This window comes from Panthera pardus, unplaced genomic scaffold (genome assembly GCF_024362965.1).
Source record: "Panthera pardus isolate Hobbes unplaced genomic scaffold, ASM2436296v1 HiC_scaffold_2, whole genome shotgun sequence".
Classification (NCBI taxonomy): Eukaryota; Metazoa; Chordata; class Mammalia; order Carnivora; family Felidae; genus Panthera; species Panthera pardus.
The window spans coordinates 85,300,715-85,327,529 of record NW_026526765.1 but is presented as its reverse complement, the minus strand read 5'-3'; the positions used below and the strand labels follow the sequence as shown (position 1 = coordinate 85,327,529).

At 37.9% G+C, this 26,815-nt stretch overlaps 1 long non-coding RNA gene across 2 annotated transcripts in view; it reads left to right on the top strand.

Moving 5' to 3' along the window:
- LOC109274862 (uncharacterized) overlaps positions 1-20,318 on the top strand; it is a 54,901-nt gene extending 34,583 nt beyond the window's left edge. The window contains exons 5-6 of one of the 2 annotated variants that reach the window (XR_002083867.2): positions 18,074-18,119; positions 18,974-20,318. This is a non-coding gene — a long non-coding RNA (uncharacterized LOC109274862). Of the gene's footprint in view, positions 1-18,073; positions 18,120-18,674 lie in introns of both variants that reach the window. The other variant, XR_002083864.2, reaches the window with a different exon arrangement.
- Positions 20,319-26,815: the final 6,497 nt, after the last annotated feature.

Genomic DNA, 26,815 nt, shown 5'->3' with positions numbered 1-26,815 from the left:
ACATTTTTAATTTTTACTTCATTCATGGCCTAACATTTAATGAACAAATTCTTCACCGAGTTTATGTGGTAAAGTTCTGGCAGTGAAAAAGTATCTTGAAAACTCAACAGATTAAAATATGAATAACTATGGGGCACCTGGGTGGCTCAGTCGGTTAAGTGTCCTACTTCGGCTCAGGTCTTGATTTCACAGTCAATGAGTTTGAGTGAGTTCGAGTCTTGCATCGGGCTCTGTGCTGACACAGCTCAGAGCCTACCTAGAGCCTGCTTCAGATTCTGTGTCTCCCTCTCTCTCTGCTCCTCCCCCACTCGCTCTCTGTCTCTCAAAGATGAGTAAATGTTAAAAAAAATTTTTTTTTAAAAATATGAACAGCTAAAGCAGGAATCTGATAGAATCCCATAAAGGAGTCTTGACCCATAGGAAATAATTAGGATGGTTGTACATATACCACAAAAACACAGAAGAAGCAACTAACCTCAGAGCTCTAAATTAACTTTTGAATGCTGTGTTGTTTGCCTAGCAAAAAGATATTTGGGAGGTTGGCGCCATCTGCTGGCCAAATACCAGCTTTTCAGATTCCCTTTTGTGACCTTGTTTTTCAAGAAATGTTGTGAATAACTTTACACTTGCTCATAAATAGTATTAATTAAATAAGTAAAAATTTTTCAAGTGCAATTTAAAGAACTTGTGCACATAAAATTAAGACATACTTCTGTACAGTATAAACTGGTTACATGACAGAATTTCAGTCCTGAGTTTTTGATATTTATACTTGGTTTTGAGAGACTTACACAGTTAAAATGATCACCTTTTTCTTAATATAAAAGATTTCCAAAAAATAAATCATATTTGTCTCTGTTCAATAAAATTTAAATTAATTTTTTCAGATCTAGAAAAGTTTGAGCTAGGGGTGTGTGTGTGTGTGTGTGTGTGTGTGTTTAATATCAGAAATTTTTTAAATACACTAAGAAAAAGGGGAAGGGAGCTGGAAATAACTTTGTTAGTGTCTCCTTTGTTCTCAGCATTGTGCAAGATCTTTTAGGTAGGTGGTCTCCTTTACTTCCCACAGCCACCCTTCATATTAGGCAGTGTCAACTCAGTTTTAACTGTCCCAGGAATTAAGTCTAAGACATTAAGGACACAAATGTGAATGTTTTGGGGGAAAGGTAACTTTATTTTAACAGAGTGATTGCAATTGCTCATTTATGAAATTATCCTAGAAAAACTGATTTAACAGATTTTTTTCGATCTTTTTCTTTTGTAGTGACTGACTTTTATCATTGTTAGAGTATGTAGGTATTTGATTTAATTTTACTTTTGGGACAATGAAAGGCAGAGTCATTTGTGTTCTTTCCTACCATACTTTTGTTCATTACTGTGTCTTCAGTAACCAAAGGAAGCATTAAATGTTAAGTAGATGCTCAATGGGTTTTAATAGAAAGAAAGAAAAGAGAAAGAGAGAGAGAGAGAGGGAAAGAGGAAGGAAGGAAGGAAGAAAAAGGCAGAAGGGAGAGGAGATAATTTGCTGCTTGGCACATACAAGGCTTTGATAAAGATACAGTAAGAAGTTTCACCTATGACATTGGGGTATTGGGGAAGTGAGGTGGTGAAGAGTTAACATTTATCAGAATTTGTTATATGCTATGCACTGTTAGGCACTTTACACCTGTAACTTTCTAGATGTTTACACCTGTAACTTGCTAAATGTTACTTTACACCTGTAACTTGCTAATGTTTTACAAGTGTAAAAAGTTTTACAAGTTACAGGTGTAACTTTCTAAAATGACCAAGTGAGGCATTTTTTATTGTTCCCATGTTTACAGATGAGAAAATTGTGCTTAGCTTGGTTAAATTGTTTATCCCATGTCACACAACTCACAAGTGGCACAGTCAAGATTTGAATCTTTATCTGCCTGATTTAAAAGACCTATGTAAATTTATTCACTCATTCATTTAGCAAACATTCACTGAATGATGTATCATTCTTCTCGGAGAACCTCATTTCTTCTCATACCTTATAATATCACAAATAGGACAAATAACCCCCAAAGTATTTCTTCAGTCAAACCTTTCTTCTCAACTCTAGACTTGTATACCTGCATGCCTTTTTGACATTCCCACTTGGCACCTTGTACATACTTCAAACTAATATGTACAAATAAAATTCTAGATTTTAGCCCCAAATGTGTCTTTTCTTGGGTATTTATTTTCTCTGAAAATTACACAACTATCAATATAGCTAATAAAATAAAAAAACTTCTTTCTTTGTTTCTTTTTCTCTTTCTTTCTCTTTCTTTCTTTCTTTCTTTCTTTCTTTCTTTCTTTCTTTCTTTCTTTCTTTCTTTCTTTCTCTTCCTTCCTTCCTTCCTTCCTTCCTTCCTTCCTTCCTTCCTTCCTTCCTTCCTTCCTTCCTTTCTTTCTTTCTTTCTTTCTTTCTTTCTTTCTTTCTTTCTTTCTTTCTTTCTTTCTTCTCTCAAATCTTAGCCTCATATTTTACCTGAGGTTATAAGATCTGTTCCCTACCTCCATCTTTATTTCTATCTTGCTTCCCATTTGCTAGTCATGCAGGCATTCTGGTAGTTTTGAGAACGGATCAAGCTCTTCCTTAAAAAAGGATTTTGTACTTGCTGTCATCTTCCTAGAATGTTTCCTGTTCTAGGAATAGGAACAATAGAAACAATAGAAACAATTCCCATTGTTTCTTTCAGGTCTTAGCTTAAATGAAAAGTCCTCAGAGAAATTTGGTCTTGACAAGCCATAATTAAAAAAAAAAAAAAGTACGTCCCTTGTTATTCTCTATATCATAGTACTCTGTTCATTTTCTTCCTAGTACTTGGAACAGTCTGGACTTATTTTACTGCTTTGTTTACTTGTTAAGTGTGTCTTCACATAGACTAAGTTCCATGACTCACTGAATTTCTCTTTCTAGTTCATTGCTGCAAACTTGTGAAGACCTAGCCCTGGGCTTAGGTCTTAGAACCTGGGCTTAGAACAAATATGATAGATACTGGCTGAATCAACAAATAATGTTCAACAGAACCTCTTAATGGATTCCTGTGAATTCTGAATGCTTTCTCTGGAGCCCACAATTATATCCATTTTACAAACAGGAACTATTTTGTGTCTACCAGAATTTTGTCTTCAGCCTCTTTTATTTTCTCTTACAGCTCTCCATGGAATAGAGACTACTAAATCTAACCCTTTATCCCAGACATTTCTTTTAATATTAGGCTGCAGTGTTACTGTAGGTATTCTGGGTATAATGCAGGTAACTTAAACATTTCTTTCAAAGGCAAACTGTGATTTTCTCACAAATTCTTTTCTTTCTGTATAATATATCTCAATTGATGTCAACACAGTTCACCTGGTCCACTAAATCTGCTAGCAGTGTGAGTCCTAACTGACTACTATTCTGTTTCATCCTGTATCTAATCAGTGAAGTACAGCCAATGTTAGCTCAGATATGGCTCTCAATCTGATTCCTTATCATACCTTTGCTGCCTATGCTATAGCTCCTTGTCACAGTCCATCTCAGAGAACTTTCATCTGTTTGTTTGCAGGAGAAATTCTAAACTCTTTCTCACAACATGCCCTGCCATGCTTATCCTTTAGGAATTAGCTGAAATATTTTCTGTGTAAGGCTTGATGGTCACTCTCTTTTCTGAGATCTCACACTTCATTGTGGACATGTTTAATTGACCACTGATATTGAATTGTGATCTGTCCACTAAATATTGGACTTTCATTTTTTAAATTTATTTTTTAAGTTTTTATTTAAATGCCACTTAGTTACAATACAATGTAATATAAGTTTCAGGTGTGCAATATAGTTATCCAACACTTCCATAAGACACCTGGTGCTCCATCACAAGTGCCCTCCTCAGTTCTCATCACCTGTTTCACCCATCCCCCTCCCCTCTCTGATAACCATCAGTTCTCTATAGTTAAGAGTGTTTCTTGGTTTTCCACTCGCTCTCTTTTTTCCCTCCCTTTGCTCATTTGTTCTGTTCCTTAAATCCCACATATGAGTGAGATCCTGTGGTATTTGTTTTTCTCTGACTGACTGATTTCACTTAGCACGGTACTCTCCAGCTTCATCCATGTCATTGCAAATGGCAAGATTTTTGTTATTTTTTATGGCTCAGTAATATTCATACCCCACATCTTCTTTTAAATATTTGGCTCTTACAAAGCAGGATCTGACTGACTCCAGCATCAAGCAAGGTGCTTTTTGTATTATGGTGTTTAATGACTATTTAAAAAAATAAATGATGATCAGGGTTCCCCAAGTTAAAATGCCTTGTGTGGAAGATTTGCACTTAAGTTCTCTCTTTTGCCTTGTGTAGTGTTGGCATAAAGAGACACTTTCAGGAGATTTTATACCTTTCTGTGATATACAGCATTTCTTCCCTCTGTCCTATATATTAATCCCAAATTTGTGACCTAAAGAAAAATAACATGCTTCTTATGCAAACAGAGCCCAAGATTAGCCCTGCCTTCCAAGCATTTCATCCAAGTTCCTTCTATAAAATGACATTCTGAACTTGGCTTATTTAGATTATGTTGTGTACACTTCATAATTAATTTAAATTTTTTTTAACGTTTATTTATTTTTGAGACAGAGAGAGACAGAGCATGAACGGGGGAGGATCAGAGAGAGGGAGACACAAAATCTGATACAGGCTCCAGGCTCTGAGCAGTCAGCACAGAGCTCGACGCAGGGCTCGAACTCACGGACCGCAAGATCATGACCTGAGCTGAAGTCGGCCGTCCAACCGACTGAGCCATCCAGGTGCCCCTACTTCATAATTAATTTAAATATGAAGATTACTATAGTGCACTAAAGACTGATGAAAAACTCTCTGTCATAAGGGAATTCATATATATATATATATATATATATATATATATATATATATATCTTTTTCAGTCATCAGATATAAGATTGTGACTTAAAAGAACAGGTTAGATGAACTATCCACTTTATTTATTTAAAAAATTTTTAATGTTTATTTATTTTTGAGAGAGAGAGAGAGGTGGGGGAGGGGCAGAGAGAGAGGGAGACACAGAATCTGAAGCAGGCTCCAGGCTCCGAGCTGTCAGCACAGAGCCCAGTGTGGGGCTCCAACTCACAAACTGCGAGAGCTGGACCTGAGCTTTATCGACTGAGCTACCCAAGCGCCCGACCTCTCTGCTTTTAAACAAACATGAGATCATTTATGTCATGTGGATTTTCATGCATATGTTCCCTTTAACAACTCATTAGTAAGTTCATTGTAGATCAATAAACTAATATAGGAATAAACTATTTTCAAAACATTAGGGCAGTTTTTATGTTAGGTTGGTTATTAAATATTTTATGATATTCTTACAAATCGAATGTTATCTCCCATGGGATTTTATTTAGGTTCAGTAAATATCTTTGTAGACTAAAACAGGAGTTGGAAACTGTGGCCAGTGGGCCAAATACAGCTTACCACCTGTTTTGTATAGCTGCAAACTAAGAATAATTTTTGAGTTTTTAAGTGGCTGAAAAAAATTAAAAGAAGAGTGACATTTTGTAACCTATGAAAATTATATGAAATTCAAATGACAGTGCTTATAACTAAAGTTTTATTGATATACAGCCATGTTTATGTATGTGTATTCTCTATGACTGCTTTTGTGGTACAACTGCACAGCTGAGCAGCTGCAAATGGTCTGCAAAGCCTGAAATACTTACCTTCTGGACATTTACAGAAAACATTTGCCTGCCCCTGGTTTAAAATACTATAGTCAAGACTGTTCATATTCCCTCAGGTTCCACCCCTGTAGTGCAAGGGCCTTGTCACTGAGGGCTTTCTCTGGGTCTGAGCACCCTTGCCTGTATTCTCAGCAGATCTAAAGTGTCCACAATCAACACTTTTGGGGATCAGTCCTCAACCATGATAATTAGTGGATAAATACTGATAGGTTAGGCATGTTCAACACCAACAGAGTTTTTTTTTTTTTCTTAGGGGCTATCAAGTCTGATTGCCCACAGTGCTAACTGCCTTGATAAAACACCCCTCTCTGACTTCCCACCCCACCACAGTTTTTCCTGGGATTTCCTCTCAAATGAGCTACTTGCACGAGAATCCTTGATGCAGAGTATGTTTCTGGGCGAAATCCATACTAAGACAAATGTGAATTATTTGTGTATATCTATTATTTAGTGTGTCACCTTGATGTATAAGCTACTCAGGTGTGATGAAAAATTTACAACCAAACATTTGGGCCATTTGTTTCCCTACTTCTAAAGGAAAGACAGGTTTTATTAATTGATAGTTTTATTATGTGTGACATTTATCAGCCAAATTGATCCTGAAAGATGCAGTTTGATAATTTTCTCATATTTTTCAACATAAATGCCTATTCCAGGGGAGTTATTCTTGAAGTACTGAATTAATTTTTCATATTGTAAAATCTTCCTTTCATCCTTTGTGAATTTTTTATTTTCTTCTTTTTACTAATAAAACTTTTCTGCTATGTCTTTAGAACACTCAAATTTTATTTTGCATCAATAATAGATGGAAACAAACACAGCATAAGAGATGGCCAAGATAATTTTTTCCATATGATAATTAGCTATAGGTACAGGATGTTTAAGAATAAATATTTCAAAACTCTGTGGAAAATGCCCATGTGTTTTCCTTATATATGTCTCATACTATTTCCCTAGTGGTTAGTAAAAATCAGTAGATAGTGTCAGACATAAACCTCTTCCATTTATCCTTTGTTCAAGATTCTATAGGCATCTATATCTTGAATAAAATTTTAATATTACTATTTAAATTACATCATATGTTTTTTCATTTTCTTAATGAACATAATACTTGATGCCCCTAAACTATTATGAAGTATGGAATAGATATTTAAGATATTTAAATCTTAAATATCTGTAAGATATTTAAATCTTAAATATCTGTAAGATATTTAAGATATTTTTTTCAGTATCTGAAAAAAAATGGAGGAATAAAATACTTGTTTTGGCCACATGAATTGCTTTATTGTCTAAACAAACAGACTGCCTCAAATTGCTTTGAGATTCCCAGGTTTTACCTCTGTAGGTGTGTGTGTGGATGCAGTATATTGTTTAAAGATTTTGGAGACATGGTTATATGAAAAAAAGTTGAATTATTATGTTTAAAATACTACCATTTGTGGGGTGCCTGGGTGGCTCATTCAGTTGAGCATCCAACTTTGGCTCAGGTCATAATACTGTTGTATTGAGACCCACATCAGGCTCTCTGCTGTCAGCACAGAGCCCGCTTCAGATCCTCTGTACTCTCCTTACACCCCCACCACCACTGTCTGCATCTCCTCTGCTTGCACTCCCTCTCTTTCAAAAATAAAAATAAACATTAAAAAAAATACTACCATTTGTGTAAAAAAAATGCCCTAGTGTGTATTTAGGATGATACACAGGAAACTAGCAGTGGTGCTTTTCTTTGTGGAGAGGAATAGAGACTAGGATTAGTGATGACAGGGAGACATAGTTTTGACTCTTTTTCACTGATTTGTGTTGTTTGTGGTTTTGTTTTTGCCATGTATGTGAATAACTTAATAGGAATTTAAAAAGAAAAGAGGGGCACCTGGGTGGCTCAGTTGGTTGAGAGTCTTAACTCTTGGTTTCGGCTCAGGTCATGATCCCAGGGTTGGGAGATCGAGCCCTGCATCAAGCTCTGTGCTGGACCTGGAGCCTGCTTGAGATTCTCTCTCTGTCTCCCTCCCTCTGCTCTTCTCCCCTGCTCACACTCTCCCTATTGAAAAAAGAAAAGAAAAGAAATAGAAAGAAAGAAAGAAAGAAAGAAAGAAAGAAAGAAGAAAGAAAAAGGAGGAAAGAAGGAAAGAAAGGAAGGAGACTCTTGGCATTACAGGGACCCAGGTGTGAATACCTGTGAAGCCACTAATTGTATTCACATTTCTTAATCTCTCTGCTCTCATCTATCAAGTGCAGATAATAAAATTATGATACATGATTTAAAGCACATAGCATACTGCCTGGCACATAATAAGTCTCCAATAAGTGGTTATATGACCTTACACAATTATTAATGTTTAAGATAATCTTCTTCCTTGACTCCTTCAAAGGGTAGGCTTTTTGTTTATCCACTCACTTGACACATGTTTTTTGAGCATTGGTATTGACAGGCACAATAATCGGCTGAGGAAGTCATATTGCATCACTTCTGCCGTACTCTGTTGGTCAAAGCAGTCACAAGATTTAAAGGGAGGGGATGTGGATTCCACCTGTCATGGGAGCAGTAGCAAAAAATATCAGTCATCTTCAGTCTACCACAGGCTGCCTTCTGGTTGCAGATTATTTATATCCCTCTCACATGCAAAATATTCCAAGGTCCTACAAAATGTTATTCTGCTACAGCATCAGTTCAAAATTAAAGAGCTCTTCATCTGAATCAGATCCAGATGTGGCTGAGGCTCCTCATACATGGTTGAGGTTGTTTGGGTACAGCTCCTTGAGTTCAGATCCAGTTTCTCTGAAGACTTGTGCATTAAAAAGAGCAGTTATCTGTCCCTCTTTGCCATGCCAGCCCTTCCTGTTGCCACCCTTACATGTACCCTGGTAGAACAGAGAGATAAGATCACCAAAGTAGACATTCCCATTCAAAAGGACAACAGAAAGCCTATAGCACTTAGTGATCAATAGTGGTCAACGTACATAGAAAAAAGGCTCCCAAAGATGTCCATATCTTAATTCCCAGAACCTGTGAGTATTGTTACCTTACATGACAAAAGGAATGTTTGCAGATATGTTAAAGTTAAGGAGTTGAGATGGGAAGATTATTCTGGATTGTCCAGGTAGGCCAATCTAGTAACCTGAATCCTTAAAAGTGGAAGAGGAACTCAGAAAAGTGAGCCAGCCAGAGGCTGCTGCTGGCTTTGAAGATGGAGAATGAGGTTATTAGCCAAGGAATGTGATGACCTCTAGAAGCTGGATTAGGCCTTCCATTTACAGCCAGCATGAAAATAGGGAACTCATTCCTGTAATCTTAGGGTACTGAATTTTGCCAGTAACCAGAACTAGAAGGAAACAGAGCCCTGCTGAAAGCTTGGTTTTATTTTGGTAAAGCTCATACTGGGTTTCTGATCCAGAGAACTGTAAGATCATAAATTTGTGTTTATCCACTAAATGTGTGCTAACTTTTGGAGCGCCTGGGTGGCTCAGTCGGTTAAGTGTCTGACTTTGGCTCAGGTCATGATCTCCTGGCTCTTGAGTTCGAGCCCATGTTGGGTTCTGTGCTGACGGCTCAGAGCCTGGAGCCTGCTTCGGATTCTGTGTCTCCTTCTCTCTCTCTCTGCCCCTCCTCTGCTTATGCTCTATCTTTCTTTGTCTCTCAAAAATAAATAAACATTAAAAAAAAATGTGTGCTAACTTTTTACGGTAGTGATAGGAAACACGTACTCTGACCAGTAACAATTCTGAAATCCATCTGGGCACCAGATCTTCCCTCTGTGTCATTCCTTCTCATCCATGGCCCATGTGGCGGTGGCCAGAGAAGCCCTCTCCCAACCGTCTGTAGAACAGTGGTAGCACTATGGGCTCTTCTCCCTCATCCCCTTTAGTCTAAGTTGGGGGTGCTTTTGTTAGTACAATTTTTCTAAAAGTTTTGTGGGCTTTCTATAAATCTTGCTGCGGTTTATTCAATTAAATAAAAGCCACATCCACAAATCTCTGTAAGAGGTCCCTTCCTGGCCTGCCTGCCTGTCAGGGTATGTGAGACAAAGCCCATGTTCATCACAGAAGCCTGCTTGTCTAGTGGAGAGGGTCAGTTTTTCTGAAGTCTTATCAAAAAGTCTTAGAGCCACATTGAAATAATCTTTACCCTTCTTATTCCTGCTTTGAGGACCTCTTGCCATCTGGAGAGGCTGGGTACCAAATCACTTTGGTACTTTGTATAGCTTTTCCCTCTGAATGAAATCATAGCAAATATTCTTAAATGTGTTGTCTGTTCTTGCCTGCCAGCTGATTATAACATAGTATAAAGCAATTGTTCTTTTTTTTAAAGTTTATTTATTTATTTTGAGGGAGGGGTAGAGGTGGGGGGAGAGGGAGAGAGAATCGCAAGCAGGCTCTATGCTGTCAGCGCAGCAGAACAGGTCGTGGGGATTGATCCCACTAAACATGAGATTGTGACCTGAACCAAAATCAAGAGTCGGAGGTTTAACTGAGTGAACCACTCAGATGTCCCTATAAAGCAATTGTTTGTAATTCTTAATACACACCAGAATCACTTGGGACTTTACAAATACTGGTACCTGGGTCTTATATGCAGAAATTTCTAATTAATTTGTCTGGGGTGTGGTCTGGACAGTAGTTGTTTTAAAAACTCCCCAGGTGATTCTAATATGCATCCATGATTGAAAACAGCTGTCTTTAACATTTTACGATTGTTTTTAATTAAAGCAAACTTTAAAACATATTTATTTTGTCTTGAACTTCTAAACTTTCTTTTCTCTGGGAATTTCCTAAAGGACCAAATGAGTGATAAAGAAGTATTGTTAGATTTCCATTTTATTAAATTATTAAATTCAGAGTAAAAAACCCATATAGCGTTTTAATTTTATAAAGTCATTGTGACACAAATCAAAAATTTCATAGCTATCCTACGAATAGGGTGAATAGATGCTTTCAATTAAGTCTATGGAAATATTGTTTTTATTTTGTGGTTTTTAAATCGGGCTTCTATATTAGGCACTCTGGGATGATTATCAATTCTTTAGTAAACTGTTTAGTTTATGGTAGAACATTACATTTTATAAGAATGAAATAATGTGAATAGGACTTCCCCTTACTGCCTGCAAATTAATGAATCCATAGTTGTCTACATGACTATGTGTAGCTTTAAATGTGGAATATTCTGGTTCATTACGTGCACTCTTTGTGACCAATGTCTTTTAAAAACTGATTTTGGTTTGCGTTAGAAAGAATGCTTTTCTTGTTCAGCAGCTGGGTATGAATTTAATTATTGGAAATAAATATGATCTAATGTTTCATTGAGTTTTTTGAATAACAGGATAATTTGGTCAGCATTACTATCTAAAAAGGGCTGGAAGGAAGCCAAATCACACAAGAAGCAAGTGCTCTGGTGAGGAAATTATTAGCAAATTCATGTTCTTTACTCCATTTAATGTACAATTAAAAGTGGGTGTAGATTTGCCTGATACTCTCAATGCTTCTGTATCTCATAACTTGGTTACAGAGAAATTTTATGATGCAAAAATTGATGTGTGTTCTGTGTTTTGCCGTGTGAGCTCATAAACAAACACAGTGTATTACTTGTATAAGAAGTGTAAAACTGCTTCTGACAGTGGCAGCTGGATTTGAAGGTGTGAGACCGGGCAGCGTGTTGCGGTGTGAATGTGTTCTTGGCACTGAAGGTATGTAGGCTGTGGTGAGAAACAATGTTTGAAAGGTATAGAACCAGAAACTAATCATATAGGAAAAAGACAGAGGCTTTGTTGGATTAGAAAAAGGTCAGGCATTGTGAAATTAAAAGAAACTTTTAGAATCCAGCAGTGATTAAAAAAAACAACAACAAAACAACAACCCTGGAATCTATCCACTGTGCTAGAAGATTATTATTTTGTATTCTTTTTATAGAAAATATGACTTAATTGTTGTCATTTGAAGAAGTGGTCAAGGAGTATGCAGATTAAAAATGTGGAAAAACAATATTGAAAGTCTGTCATATTTGTCAGCTTTTAAAAATGAATACATCATTATTTCTTTTCTCATTCTAAACCAATACTTCTGTGCCATTTGAAAAAAAAATATGTAATGCTACAGACCATACAAATATGAGTCTGCCCCTATCATTCTCACTGAGGCAGTTTACTGTAGTGTGCAGACTTTTCCTTACCTCCTTCCAGATCATAACTTCCTTACACTATCTTATTTCTTCACTCCCGTCTTTAAATCTGTGGTTCTACTGATGACTGGTTCACGTCAGGGCTAAATGTCTGTCTATACTGCTTACTGTTTGGGTTTTTCTTTCCTAGTACATGATTGCCTACCATGTTAATGGCAATTCATGTGCTACCTTTCCACTGCAGCTGTGTATACTTTCACAGCGTTGATCTGGAGAGACCAGGCCTTAAACTTCTCCTGGGGTAATTAGTGTGGGAATTTGGGGACATTGTTAACTGTTACATAAAGGAAAAAGCACCACAGAGGCTTTTAGGACCTCATAAGTCATAGCCATTTTCTCTTCCTGTGTTTGTCTCTACTTGGAAGCTGAGTTGAAATGGACTGATCCAGAATATTGAAATGAAAACATTCAGAAGCCAAAGGGGGTGGCGTGGGAGGGGGAAGAGGTGATGAGAGGGGAGAGAGGGAGAAAAGAGGCGGGAGGGAGAGGAAAGGAGAGAGTTTGATTTGTAGATTTGCAGTTGGGCAAATAACTGTTAGCTCAGTAGCTAGTAATGGGGACACCTGCAAACTTCCTTAGGTGTAGGATATGATAATAAGGCTTTCCTGCTGATTCCATTAGTTAACCGACCTCAGGAGGTGATTTACTTCCCTGGAATGTAAAAAGGTCATTCCTAATACTTACTAATCAAGGTAGCAAGCTGGCAGTGTGCATGATACCAGTTTCATGAATGATCAAATCGGTTTAAGTTGTGGCTTATGCAGCTTTTGAAAAGTATTGTAGTAGTTCTTTGGGTACGGAAAAGCAGAGACCTCAAATAAAAATCTCCCAGGTATTTAAAAAAAGCCACCTAATGAAATTTAATTTCTAATATTGAAGGAGGATGGAAAAGTAAATGAAAGCTATATTGATGTTTTAAAATTTAAGCAGAAAAGGGTTATGTTAATTCAGAGATTTAATTGTATTATCTGGATCTAGGCAATTTAAAAATTGTAAATGATAGGGGATTGGGAGAGTATTTTTTTTATAAACTTTATGCCAACAAAGTGCAAGTGATATAAGTAATAAGTGCAGAATAAGTAGTTTCCACTGTGGTAAATCACTGTTTTGGCAAATATAACTTTTTTGCGTATTACTTGTGTAGGGATATCAGGAAACAGTACTATTGAAAATGATCTTAAAATTGTATTATCAAGTCATGATGTTAAGTAATGATTGGTAATGAAGTGGATTCTCTGTAGAAACCATTGGGTTTTGTGTGAGAGTTCAGTAGGGCAAAGTTATCATTGCAAAACTCTGGAGCTCATTTACTCACCAGCTTGTGATTAGCTGTGTCATAGTGTGCTACAGGTACCTGGTTGTTGAGAAAATTGTATACTTCTGCAGTTCAATGCAGAATTCCATGTTGTTGTTTTTTTTGCCCCTAATATTCTTAGTAAGTTCTGTTTGATGTGTTGCAAAAGTCTGTTTGTGTGTTAGCATCTGTTCTTTGACTTTCTCACCCGTGAAATGGCATCGTCACATTGGATAGGTGTGATGAAGCGTTCTATTTCGCAATATATTTTAAGCATTTTTCCTTAAGGAGCCCAAGAATATACAATTATCCCATTTATTAAGAGATTATCATGCGAGAGACTCCATTGTACAAAATAATATGTGTATCACCGAGGTGTTTTTGGCTTTAAGGAACTAAGACTGTGTCTAGTGAGCTTAGGCCAAAAATGGAAATGAATTGAGTCAGAAACAGAGAAAAAATTAAAAATGTAAGGCCTTAGGAAGGTCAACAACCAGGGTGGCTCCAGGGATCTCTATGGTAAAAACTCATGGAAAGTCTGTTTAGGGTACTAGAGTTGACAGAGTCCTTCCACCTTGTGTGACTCTACTCAGGTTTTACATCCTAAGAGAGAAAGGCTGATTGAAAGCGTGGGCTGGAAGTCTTCCCTGGGCCAGTTGCGGTGGGGAGGAATTTTAACATAGCATAGTCTTGATCATGTGCTTGTTGTAGTAGACCTCTCAGGACTCCATGGAATAGAAACCCTTAGAAAGAACAGGGTACTGTTACCAAAACAGATACCCATTACACTAGCAGGACTTGAGTAAATCTCAGAAGAATCAGGTAGTAGGATAAAATAACTAACCTACTGTATTAGTTTACTAAAGCTGCCATAATAAACTATGTAGACTGGGTGTTTAAAGAACAGGAATTTATTTTCACAATTCTAGAGGCTGGAAGTCCAAGTAAGGCCTTTCTCCTTGGCTTAAAGATGGTTGTTGTTGAGGTGCCTGGGTGGCTCAGTCGGTTGAGCGTCCAACTGGCTCAGGTCATGATCTTGCAGTTTGTGGGTTTGACCCCCATGTGGGGCTCTGTGCTGTCAGCTCAGAGCCTGGAGCCTGCTTCAGATTCTGTGTCTCCCTCTCTCTCTGCCCTTCCCCTGCTCGTACTCTGTCTCTCTGTCTGTCTCTCAAAAAATAAATAAACATTAAAAAAAAAAGATGGTTGTTGTCCTCCAGTGTCTTCACAAGGTATTGCTTCGATGTGTGTGTCCTTATCTCTTCTTTTTATAAGGACAATAGTCATATTGGATTAGGGCCCACGCACATGACCTCATTTTTACCTTAATAACCACTTTAGACCCTAGCTTCAAATAGAGTCATGTTCTGAGATCCTGGGCATTAGGACTTCTACATATGAAGGGGTGGGGGGGATATAGTTCAGGTCATTATACCTACCTAGTAAGTTACAGGTTAAATGACAGTGTATTTAACTGGCCAGCATTGTCTTCAATCAATGGTATCTAAAATGTTGTTACCTAGTTTACAACATTTGTGTTGATGCCAAGGATTCAGGTATCATTTTGTGTGAATTATATTAATATATATGTGTACATATGTGTGCTTTGTGTCTAGGTATATATAGAATATATATACATATATGTACATATAGAATATATATACATATATACATATATATGTATATATATGCATATACATATACACATATACATATGTGTGTGTGTATATATATATATATGTGTGTGTGTGTGTGTGTATATATATATATATATATATATATATATATATATATATTTGGTATGTAGCATTAGGTACAAATACCCCCTGAGTAGAGAAGACACACATCATTTCCTGTTTTGGCAAACTATGGCCTCTCTTGTTCTTAGAGAATTCATAATCCTTCATCCACCACTCAAAATAGCTATTGTTTGACACTCTGGTTCTAGGAAAGGCCCACACAGAGGTGACAGCAAGTAAAGCAAACCAAGGGTAAAACCTAAAATAGGAATTATTTTGTAACATATCTTTACTGGCTTTTCTTACAAATTCCTATAGTTCTTATGGTTTTTCAGGGGGTGGGTAGGTGGAGAGATTGTGTTTTAGATAAGGCCGTACATTTGCTTAAGGAAATCCTTTGTGTACAAGATTTGTTGTTTCTTAGATTTCTGACATTCAATAGCAAGTTATTTTTCTGTGTATTAAAAACTAGTAAACCTTATCTTTTAAAACCCTTACACATAAGATATGGATATCTGCTCATTGTAAAAATGTAACAATATACGGAACTATACAGAGGAAAAAGCCAACATCTCTCTTCACATTTTCCCTCTCTTTCTCCATCCCATTCTCCTCTTGAATGACAGGCATGGTTAGAGTTTGGTTTGCATCCTTTCTGACTTTTTACAAAATTCTTCTCATAGTCATATAAGGACATGCAAAGAGTTTGGGGATATTTTAACTTTGACAGAAACAGAATTATAGATATTGTTCTAAAGCTTTCCTTTCTTCATCTAAAAAATGTTGCTATTTTGGGTGGAATTTTAATACTAAACCCCACCACTGATCCACCTTCTCTCTAGGATTTTTTTTTCTGAGTTGGAGATGATGATGATGATGATGATGATGATGATGATGATAATACTAAACCCCACCACTGATCCACCTTCTCTCTAGGATTTTTTTTTCTGAGTTGGAGATAATGATGATGATGATGATGATGACGACGACGACGACGATTACCTAAGCCCACTATAATTAACATACAACGTTATATTAGTTCCAGGTGTGGTCTCAAGGACTCTTGACTAAGAAACAATACCTCAATCGGGGAGGGGAGGAAGAGGGGAGCAAATTACAGTTAATGACTTCTAAAACAGGATAGCTGGGCAAGTGCCCCTATCTTTAGAAGGAAGTTTGCCTTATGTAGTGACAGTGGTCTGTGAGGGAGAGACCAAGAAGTCTAAGCAGGGCTTTTTGCTCCCTGCTTCCTGTCTCAGTCCTGTTACCTAGCTGGTCCATGGATACGCATGGCTGGCCTGTGCCTGAGCCAGGCTCTGCTCTGTGAACTGACAGCATAGGAGCAGGAAGCGATAGAAAGCCAGTGGAAGTCTTCTAGCTTTTTAAGAGTAGTAGCCCTGCCACCAGTAAAATTTGATCCAGGAATGAGGCTGATGACACTAACAATTCGTCCTCTCCTAAGACACAGAAGAGTGGCTGGGAAGCAGGTGGAGAGGTGGCTTGGGAGCATGGCAGAGGAGTGTGCCCTGTCCCGTGGGCTGCCATGGAAATATGAGCAGAATGATAGTGATTTCTTCTCCAGCAAACAAAGCTTGGAGATCTTACCATTTCAGCACACAGAGACTAAAATCATTTTAAAGGTGCCATTTTTTCCCCTAATAAATTTACGTAGGATTTTAGAGTTTTAAAAACTTTCATCATCTTTCCCTTGTTTCAGCATCACAACAATTTTGTGTAGTATCAAACAATTTTTGTTTGGTAGAGATGAGAGTAAAGCCTTAAGGGGGGTCAAGGTGTTTGTGAATTCAAGATCTCTGGTCACCTGGTTCCCTCTCCACTAGAACATACTGCTTCCCGTTAAATGCTGGTTTATGATTAAATTGGACAGGAAAAACTTAGGTACCACTTCAGTTATTTGTTAATAAGAACTGCTTTTCTGAAAGTCCTAATTTTACCTCTCTGTTATAAATCTGATTCAACAAGTGTTTATTGAAAACTATCATTGACCTATTTCTTTTGTATTAGTTTTTATTTTGGATTCCCAGCATCTGAACCCATCCCTCTGTTCAGGATGATTTTCTACCTTATTAATGTGGTTGGGGGAGGCATTTGCCTGTAATTATAGAACTGAAACTGACACTCGTGTATCCATCCTCCCTTGCAGCTAAGATATGTCTGTGTGATCTAGGCTTGGCTAATTTTTTTGCACCCACCTTGACTTTCAGTCAGCAGCTAGTGGCCCAAGAAGTAAGGGCAGAAAATCCTCTCAGCTGGCCGGTGGTTGCCATGGAAGTTTTAGTATCCAGTCTTCAAGGGCAGTTAGGGACACAGGTGCAGTGAGACCCAGTGGAGCTTAGCACATTCCCTGCTCTACTTGATAGTGGTGCTGTGTGCTCTGGTGTCCAGCATCTAGCAGTGGTGGTACCTTGTCCCCATGGAACTACTTTGGGCTGTGATTCTCAGTGTGGACTTGCTTTTTAATAATTTTTGCTCAGTCTCTAGGTCTGGTTCTTGCAGTGATAAAAATATGAGCTGTCAAGTAACTTCATTTTTTAAATTCATATGCAACAAATTCACTCTTCATGGTAGACATTTCTCTGGATTCTGACGTTTGAAGTATGGACTCACCACCACAGTCATGCTATCGAACAGTTCCATCATGCCTCAGATTCCTCATACCACTTCTTTGTAGTTACTCTTCATCTACCCCAAGCCCTAATGTGTCTTCTATTCCTATGGTTTTGTCTTTTCCAGAATCATAGACTATTACCCAATAACCTTTTGACAGTATTTAATTATTATATTAATAACCCTTAAAATAAATACTAATGCATTTTATTTTCTGCTTATACAGTAATGGCTTAAATTTATCGGGTATTTAATATTTGCTTTGTTCTCTTCTTACTGAGCATTTTATCTGAATAAACTCGTTCAGTCCTCACTACAGTCCTAATAGGTAGATTCTCTTATTATCCCCATTTTACATATGAAAAAGCTGAAGCACACAGAGGTTAAGGAACGAGTCCAAGGCCATAGAGTAATAAATGGCAGAGTCAGGATTCAAACCCAGGGAGCTTGGTGCTAGACATAAGTTTTTAACCTCTATCTATACCATCTTGTAAATCTTTCAGAATTGGTTTCTGATGTTTGCAACTATGACCTTAAATGACAGAACTGGTGAGTAGAAGGCTCAAACTATACACTCTCATGGATGTTACCATTGGGTTGTAGAGACACACATTACTGAAATAATCCCATCAATGAATCATAATTACAAATGTAGGTAAGTCAAGGAAAGAATCATATTGTTTAGCGTCCATCACAAACAAATCTGATCTAGACTTGGGGATCATGGAAGGGTTCTCTGAGAAAGTGATACTTTAATAGATTTGAGTGAGTTACTAGATCAAGACTGTGTGGGAGCTTGTGGAGCATGTAATTGGAGCCTTCTAGAGGAAGCCTCAGGTACCAAGGTCCTGAAGCAGAGGGCAAGATGGCTGTTCTGACTGGAGCATGGAGGGTGAGGGGATCCCCAATGCTAGCCAAGGTAGGTGATATTAGAAGTAAGCAGGTGGTCAAACCATGTAGGGCCTTATAGGCCACGTCAAATACTGGTGAGGCTTTGTCTCCCTCTAGTTCTAGATAATACTGAAGAGCCTTTACTCACCCATGCAACAAGAATATAAAACAGAGGACAATGTGCATAAAGGACTATGCTTTGTTTTCTCATAGAGCAGGACTCAGGGTACGCCCAGCATCCCTTGCATGTTGCCTGGAAGGTATTCCTGGACCACTTGCCTTACCTCAGGAGGTTTCTTGGAATAAATTGGAATTCACGGATGCGTATTGGAGCACTGTGAGGCTGGCTTCTGGTTATTGTTAGGACTGACATGGCTACAGAATTTCTCCAAACCTCACATCTGCAAACTGCAGGGTGTGCAATACCTTGTACTTGGTGTCCTTAAGTGATTGGTAGTATCTCAATAAGCACAAGAGAGTTAGCAAATAGGCCCAATCTCTTCTCTCTGCAGGTTTCACAGACCCAGACTCTAATGAACCATGGCAGCGTCAGAGTGCAGCAGCATTTTACAGATAAGGGCACCTGACACAAAAAGACCAGGTAACTTTGTCAGAGTTGCAAAAATCATTCGAAGAGCCACAACTAATTGTCATGTTTTCTGATCTCCAAACCACTTGACGTGTTTTGACACATATATTTTCAAAACAGATTGACAAAAATCATTGTTTAAATGGCTTAATTTGATAATGCTGGCTGATGCATTGTTATTTGATAGAAAGTAGATTTAGCTATCCAAGAAACACACAGTTGACTTTCTTCCAGATGCTGCAAGGACATTTTTAGTAAACTAATTTAAAAATCAGTAACAGAAGGCCTATGATGAACATTTTTTTGCTTTTTTTTTTTGTCATTTTACATTTGACTAACCTTTTATAACACCCAAATGTATGGGCATAATAAGTTGGTGCTGAGAGGAAAACTTTATGAACTTCTGAGGACCATAAAGCAGTTAGAAAATAAGTTAATATTCTGAAGTGCATTAATTAATACTTTTGACTACCCTGACCAGTTAAGATCCTCAGAGACATATACCCCAATTTTGAATCCAATTAAAATGATCTCCATTACTAAATTAACCCATGTACATTCAGATCTTGATATAAAATGACATAGTCTCAAGACACCAATTAATTAATCAAACATGCAAAAATATGTCAAGAAAATTATTAATCCTTCTATTCTGATGTCAGATCTCAAAGGTCTTCAAACTTCTTGTATATTAGAAGTATTATATACTATGTCAATTCTTCTTCACTTTATTTAAAAGATGACACTGAAAAAACATTTCACCATATGTTTGTTTTAGATGCAGTGAAAAAATGTTCTTTTCGAAACATATGGTGATGTAATTAGGTGTCTCTGAACACAGCAAGGTTGGAAAGAGAAATGTATGAACGAAATTGAAACCATTTGCTGCTCTGGTGTCACCCCCCACCTTCCCCACCAACATTAGTATCTTCTCCGAGTTATCATTGTTGTAATAAAGAAAAATTTTAAGCACTTGAAGATGAGGAATGTCTGCTGTCACCTACCATGGTTATAGCAGATAGAATTCCAGGACTGCCTCTTCTTCCCTCTCACTGTGCAAAGCTATGTGACTCATGCTGTCAGTACCTCTTGCTGAGGAGTTTTGGCATTAATCCAGCATCATTGACATTTGTGTAATGTTTTGCAGCCGGGAGTCTGCTTTTATCTATGGCTTAGCTACCTTTATGCAGCCTCATGGGATTTATTTCTACTAATGGGGAGAGGCCTTGTGTTTCATTTTCTTCAATAAAAATGTTTGTTTAAAAATATTTCTTCCTTTTCTGAGGTACTCAATGTCTGAAGAAAGAAAAAAGTTTGAAATTGGGCTCTATATGATATAATGATAAGGACATTGGTTATTTGTTATGAAAAATTTAAATTAAAAAATTCATGTAACAATCTGGGTAACAAAACATCATGGTTTCAGATGGTTTTGGGTGTGAACATGTGTACTGTTTTTTCTTTATTTTTCCATCTCATTAGAATGTACACATGTTTACCAGTGTCTTGAGCAGTAGCATTTGTCACATTTGAAATAAGTTCATGAGTATATTTGAATACTTAACCTTTCATTTTAGGACATCAGTGCCTTATACTTCACTGATAACCAGAGTCTGGATTTTTTTCTTAATTTTCTTTTTTTATTCTTTAATGTGCCTGACTGGAATGAATAATATGTGTTTATCTTAGGCATATGTTGTTTTCAGCCAAATTCATTGCTAACTGATATGGTAAGTTTCACTAATTTTAAGTCCTATTTTTATATCATTTATAGTGAGTTTTGGTTAACAAGTAAAACTGTCAGCAAACAAATGTGGATTGTGCAGCAATATACATAGGGTATAGATGTTATTGAGAGTGATGACTCATGATTGTTCAATGAATTATTTGCCTTGCTTCTTTGGTGATACTTTCTGTTGGTGAATATTGAGGAAATGAATCATTTTGTCTAGCTCTCTCAGCACAGTGACTTCCTAATAAACTTGTTTTTGTTTTTACCTTGCATCAGGAGAACAGTACCTCCTGAGGTGAAATTCCATAATGAGCCAAATCTTCTTCCTTAGTGGTTTGCAAACTTTAGCAGATACCGTAATCACCTGGAGGCTTGTTAAAATACAGATGGCTGGGCCTCGTCCCCAGAGTTTTTGGTTCAGTAGGTCCGGAATGGGGCTGCATCATTTGCACATCAAATGAGCTCCCTGGTGATGATAATGTTTTGGCCTGGGAACCACATTTTGAGAACCACTCCTACGGAGCAACTGGAGTGCATGTCCTTTGGTCAATCATCTCTGTGTCCCACTGGAGACAGTGCAGTGTTCTACTGTTTGTTGAGACAGGCTCCAATCAGCTCCAGGTCGTTTCAGTTCTATTTTGCCACATAGTTTGGCCACTTACCTTAGTTAACTTGTTCCCTTAACACTGAACTTTTCTTTTAGACCCTCCCACTGCCAACTGGGTCATCAGAGGTCTTTATTCTCTCCATGTGTCATGGTTGGTAAAAAAACAAAAAACAAAAAAACAAAAACATATCTCCCTTTTCTTTAATATGCCTGAAGACAGGCACCCCGGTCCTTTTCTCTTTATGAGTTTTCAAGTAATCATTTTGGAAAAAAGAGTTCAATGAGATAAATAAACTGGACAATTTTCCAAAGTTTGCAAATTCTCCCAGCAGTAATCTCTGGTATATAGCTCCAAACTTCCTTTAAAGTGGTCGCTGGAAGCCTCAGTGAGACTTTTTCTTGGGTTTTGTTCCGAAGGATGGGTCTCAGCAAAGGTAAAATACCCTTCTGATCTAGCCATCTGATGCCTTTCCTTCATGAGATCTCTTCAAGGAGGAGAAATAGTACCTCCTTGATTTAAGTAAAAAATGTAAATATGTATCTTTGATGACATCTTTGTCTGGGCCTTACTTGAAAATTAGTATCCATTTAATATTATGTCTCTGAAGGGTAATCAGTTATTTTGTTCTTTGAAATAATGTAATGAGTGGTAAATATGACTTTAGAGCTAGTCAGATTTGGATTGAGTCTTGGTTTTGTATTTTATTAGCTGTGTGACCTTCCATATATCACATAAACTGGCCGAGCCTTCATTTCTTCACTTGTAAATTGGGAATGATAATAGCTACCTTGCATAGGTATTTACTTGAGACATACAACTATAACTTTCTTCTAAATAGACAATCTGACAGTCTCAGATTTGGATGAGATCTCAGATGAACCTTCTCTCTGTTACTGCTTCAGCTATTATTTATTGAGTACTTGCTATATGGTGGCCACTGTGCACTCTTTAATCTACAGCATGTTGACCCTCTGACTAAACACCTATGGGGCAGACTACTCACTACTGTAGACCAGTCTCCAGTACCTTTTCAGATTACTTTTTTTTTTAACTTTGAGAGAGAGAGAGAGAGAGAGGGAGGGAGAGAGAGAGAAAGAGGCAGAGAGAAAAGGAGAGAGAAAGAGAATCCCAAGCAGACTCTACACTATCAGCGCAAACCCGATGTGGGGCTTGAACTCATGAACCATGAGATCATCACCTGAGCCAAAGTCAAGAGTCAGATGCTTAACTGACTGGCCACCCAGGCACCCCTCAGATTACTTTAATGGTTAGAAATTTGTTTCATAATTAGTAAAATCTACATCTCTATTAACCTCCACCACTGAACCATTATGTATTAATCTAGAAAGCAACACAAAGCTTATGTTGTCAGTATGTGGCAGTTATTATGAGGTAATTTCCTTTAGAAGTTTGAAATAAAATTTATCCTTTAAGAGTTAAAATTTAAGAACAACACAAAAGAGGATATTTCAGATATGTACATAGCCACCTTAAAAGTGTGATTGGTTCCAGGCCTACAAACTGGACTCTATCCAAGAGGTTGCAAACTCAACAGCTCCAGAGAGCTAGACAGTTAAAAACATACATACAAAAAAAACATCTCAAGTCCTATAAAAGGTGTAAATTTTGTAGCACCATCAATTGAAGTTATTATTTAGCTGGGTGTTGGGTCTAAGTCGCATTGATAGCAGGAGTATACTCTCCTCAGGTAAACTAGATTACATTGCCTATGTAAGAAAATCAGTCCTTGATGATGTTATGGGTTGAATTGTGTCCCCACAAAGATGTTCAAGTCTTTACCCCTAGTATCTGTGAATGTGACTTGATTTGGAAGTAGAGTCTTTGCAGATGTGATCAAGTTAAGATGGATTACATTGGGCCCTAATCAAATGACCGATGACCTTATAAGAAGTTGGAAATTAGGGCACAGACACAGAACAATGCCATGTGATTATAGAAGCAGAAACCGGAGTGATTTCTAGGAAGACGTAAGAAAGGATCCTTCCCCAGAACTTTTGGAGAGAGCATGGCTATGCTGCTGCCTTAATTTCTTTTAGCCTCCAGAACTGAGATAATAAATTTCTGTTGTTTTAAGTCATCTAAGTTTGTGGTAATTTGTCATGGAAACCCTAGGGAACTGATATGCTTGGTGTTGGAGGTGGTGTGTATGCCTTTAGATAATTCAGGAGGAAATGTATTGCAACTATTATGTATAGAAAGATTGATATGGAATCATGGCATCTACTTTCTTCCTTGTGCTGATGGGGTCAAAGTCCACTGCTCTTTTCAGAGAAGGCAGAAACTGGAGCAGAGAAAAATGAGCATTAAAATCAGGTGGAAACTGGAGGTATCAGAGTTCATGGGGCACAGGAAAGGACAGTAGTGTGGGACTTTTCATATTTGGGGATAGATAGAAATTCTTCAGGAGGGTATTTGAGACCCTGGACCAGAGCGGAGTCCCAAGTTGAGGCTGAGGGTTGATGAGAAAGTATATGATTCAGAGTTAGAAAGCAAGATAATATCCAATTGGGACACGTCCCTAAAAGCTTGTCTTCATTCCCCTCCCTTAATGTTGTAAGTATACTTTTTTGTTGGATAGAGTATGTCTACTTAGTAAATTTTGAATGCATTTTAGAAAATGTTCTCATTAGTCAATTGCTCAGACCCTCTGTAGAGTTCTATGTGAACTACCAAAAATGGTACCTTTTCCTCAAAACACATGATTTCCATCTGGTCAGATAAATTTCATAATAAATATGCAAATATATTAAATTCACATGAGAGTCAATGTTGTCAGGTTATATGTGGTCACTCTATACGGTGCAATCCATACAATGTGTATAACTGCATTGTGGTCTTACCTGGCATGTTCGGATTACAAGAATATCCAGAAAAGAAAGAGGTTGGTCAGCTTACCTGGCAAACAGAAGAGAGTCACTGAAAAAAACATTAACATTGTTCATCCAGTCCTTGTTCTGGGGAGTCAGATTTGAGGGTTTATCTGTCCATACTGTGCCATGGTCATATCACAAATTGCTGTGGCATTGGTTAGCATTTGATTCATACTATAGCTTTTTTATATTGATTACATGCTCACCTGCTAATTGTAATTTGACTTCTATGACTTGGGCTCACTGGGCAGACGGAGTGGTTGGTTCCCTGTGATTGTGGTCTTTTACTAACTGCCTTAAGTTTGCCGTTGGGTACCAATGTTTTGTTACTCTCTTGTTGAAGGGTGGAACTACTCTCTGTCTTTTGACCTGTAGGATTTTGGGGTTGTTGGCAGCATTCATTTCCATGCTGGCTGTTGGACAAGCACTGCTCTCACTTCCTTGTTGTGTGGCCCTCTCTATATGGCAGCTCACAACATGGCCGCTTGCATCTTGGAAGACAGCAAGGGAAAGATTCTCCTATCAGAATGGCCTTAATGGGTTTAAATAATGTGGTCATGTGCATCCCATTATATTTACCATATTTTATTGGTTAGATGCTTCTAACCAATAGTTACAAGTTACAGGTCCCACCCACACTCAAGAGGAGGAGATTTTACAAGGGTGCGAATACCAAGAAGCAGGGATCACAGGGCATGTTTAGAATTTTTGTGCCAAAATTAAGTATATATCTGCTCAAGTACAGTTTATATTTCCTAGCCTTCCTTGTAGCTAGGGTGGCTCTAAGTTTGGGCCAATGGGAGGACAGGAGAAATAATGGGTGGAAGTTCTGTAATCTATTTTAATAAGGAATTTTTTTGTCATCCATTCTGCTCTGTCTCCCCCTTCCTGCAAGTGACAATGTAAATATGGTGGTATTGACTCTGTCAATGAAGATAACCCTAGGAGGTTTCTGGAGGAGGAACAGCATGAAAAGATTGTATCCCTGGATAACCTTTTAAGCAGAGCCACTTTGTCGGCCTTGAAATGCTCATGTCTGGACTGTTAAATGAGAGTGGGTAATCTTTTTCCCCTAATTATGTTTCCAGAGCTTGGCTTAGGGCTCAGTCCACCTGCTTGGTGGGTATTTGTCATGGCTATTGGCTCTACCCTTTGGACCTTTGGTTCTGCCCTCCAAGTCATCCTTGTCTTTTTCCCAAAAAGAAATTCTGAGTTTGCAATGAAGCAGCTTTCTCAGCCTGCTTTTTGCATGTAATATAGAGAGTAGTAAAAAGTCCTCTTTTTATTTAATATTTGGTATTTGTCCTTTTTAATACAGGTTGGCTGTGGTTCCACCAGAATAACTCTCTTAAAAACAATGTGTTTGTGTGTATTTAAATGTATCACTTGGGGCCCCTGGATGGCTCAGTCAGTTAAGCATCTGACTCTTGGTTTTGGCTCAGGTCTTGATCTCATAGTTCGTGAGTTCAAGACCCATGTCAGGCTCTGCGCTGACAGCTCAGAGCCTGCTTAGGATTCTGTCTCTCTCTCTCTCCCTTCCTCTCCCCTACTCAGTCTCTCTCTCTCTCAAAATAAATAACTAAACATTAAAAAAAAAATAAATGTATCACTTTGTAATCTTATTTCTTCAAGCTAAGCACTTCTCTAACTTGGGCTCAGTATGACACTGCTGTGGGATGACCATCCGTAAGATTCTTAAAGGCTTATTATTTTACTGAGAAGATCCTTAAAAAGCTTCTGGTCTGATTGGAAGGTTCTGTGAGGTACTATATTAGATCTTTCTAAAATCCTACCAAATAATTTATCAAGCCTTCAGTTTCATTTTTAGACACTGTTTTTCTGATAGTGCACTAGATTTCATTTCTGCCCCAAAACTATTTTTAAAGTTTATTTTATTTATTTTTGAGAGAGAGAGAGAAAGAGAGAGAGAGAAAGAGAGAGAGAGAGAGACAGAGAGAGAGCCAGAAAGAGAGAGAGAGACAGAGAGAGAGAATCCCAAGCAGGCTCTGCTCTGTCAGCATGGAGCCTGCAGGCGGGGCTCAATCTCAATCTCACAAACCACGAGATCATGACCTGAGCTGACATCAAGAGTCCGGACACTTAAACGACTGAGCCACCCAGGTGTGTGCCGCCCCTGCTTTTATGAAACTATTTTTAATTTTAGAATCATTTGCTGTCTAGATAGGCTGAGAGTATGAAATAGTTTGATTTTCAAGCATAGCAAGTCTTGGCTCCTGTGTTTAATAGTTCATTCTTTAGCTTATCTTTCTTTGGCATTTTATCATCGGCAGTGAGAAGAAGCCAGGTGGTGATTTTGTTATACTTCCTGAAAATCTCCTTAGCTAGATGTTGGAATTCATTAGGTATATTTCTCATCTTCCACATGACCACAGGCAACAGTGTTGCCATACTTTGGGCCTCTGCTTAACAAGTGAGCCTTTTCTGTTTCCAATGACATTTTTCTTACTTTGCCTGAGCCCTTGCTGACAGCCTTCGTGAAGCCCTCTAGGCTTCTATAATACTTCTGCGGAGGC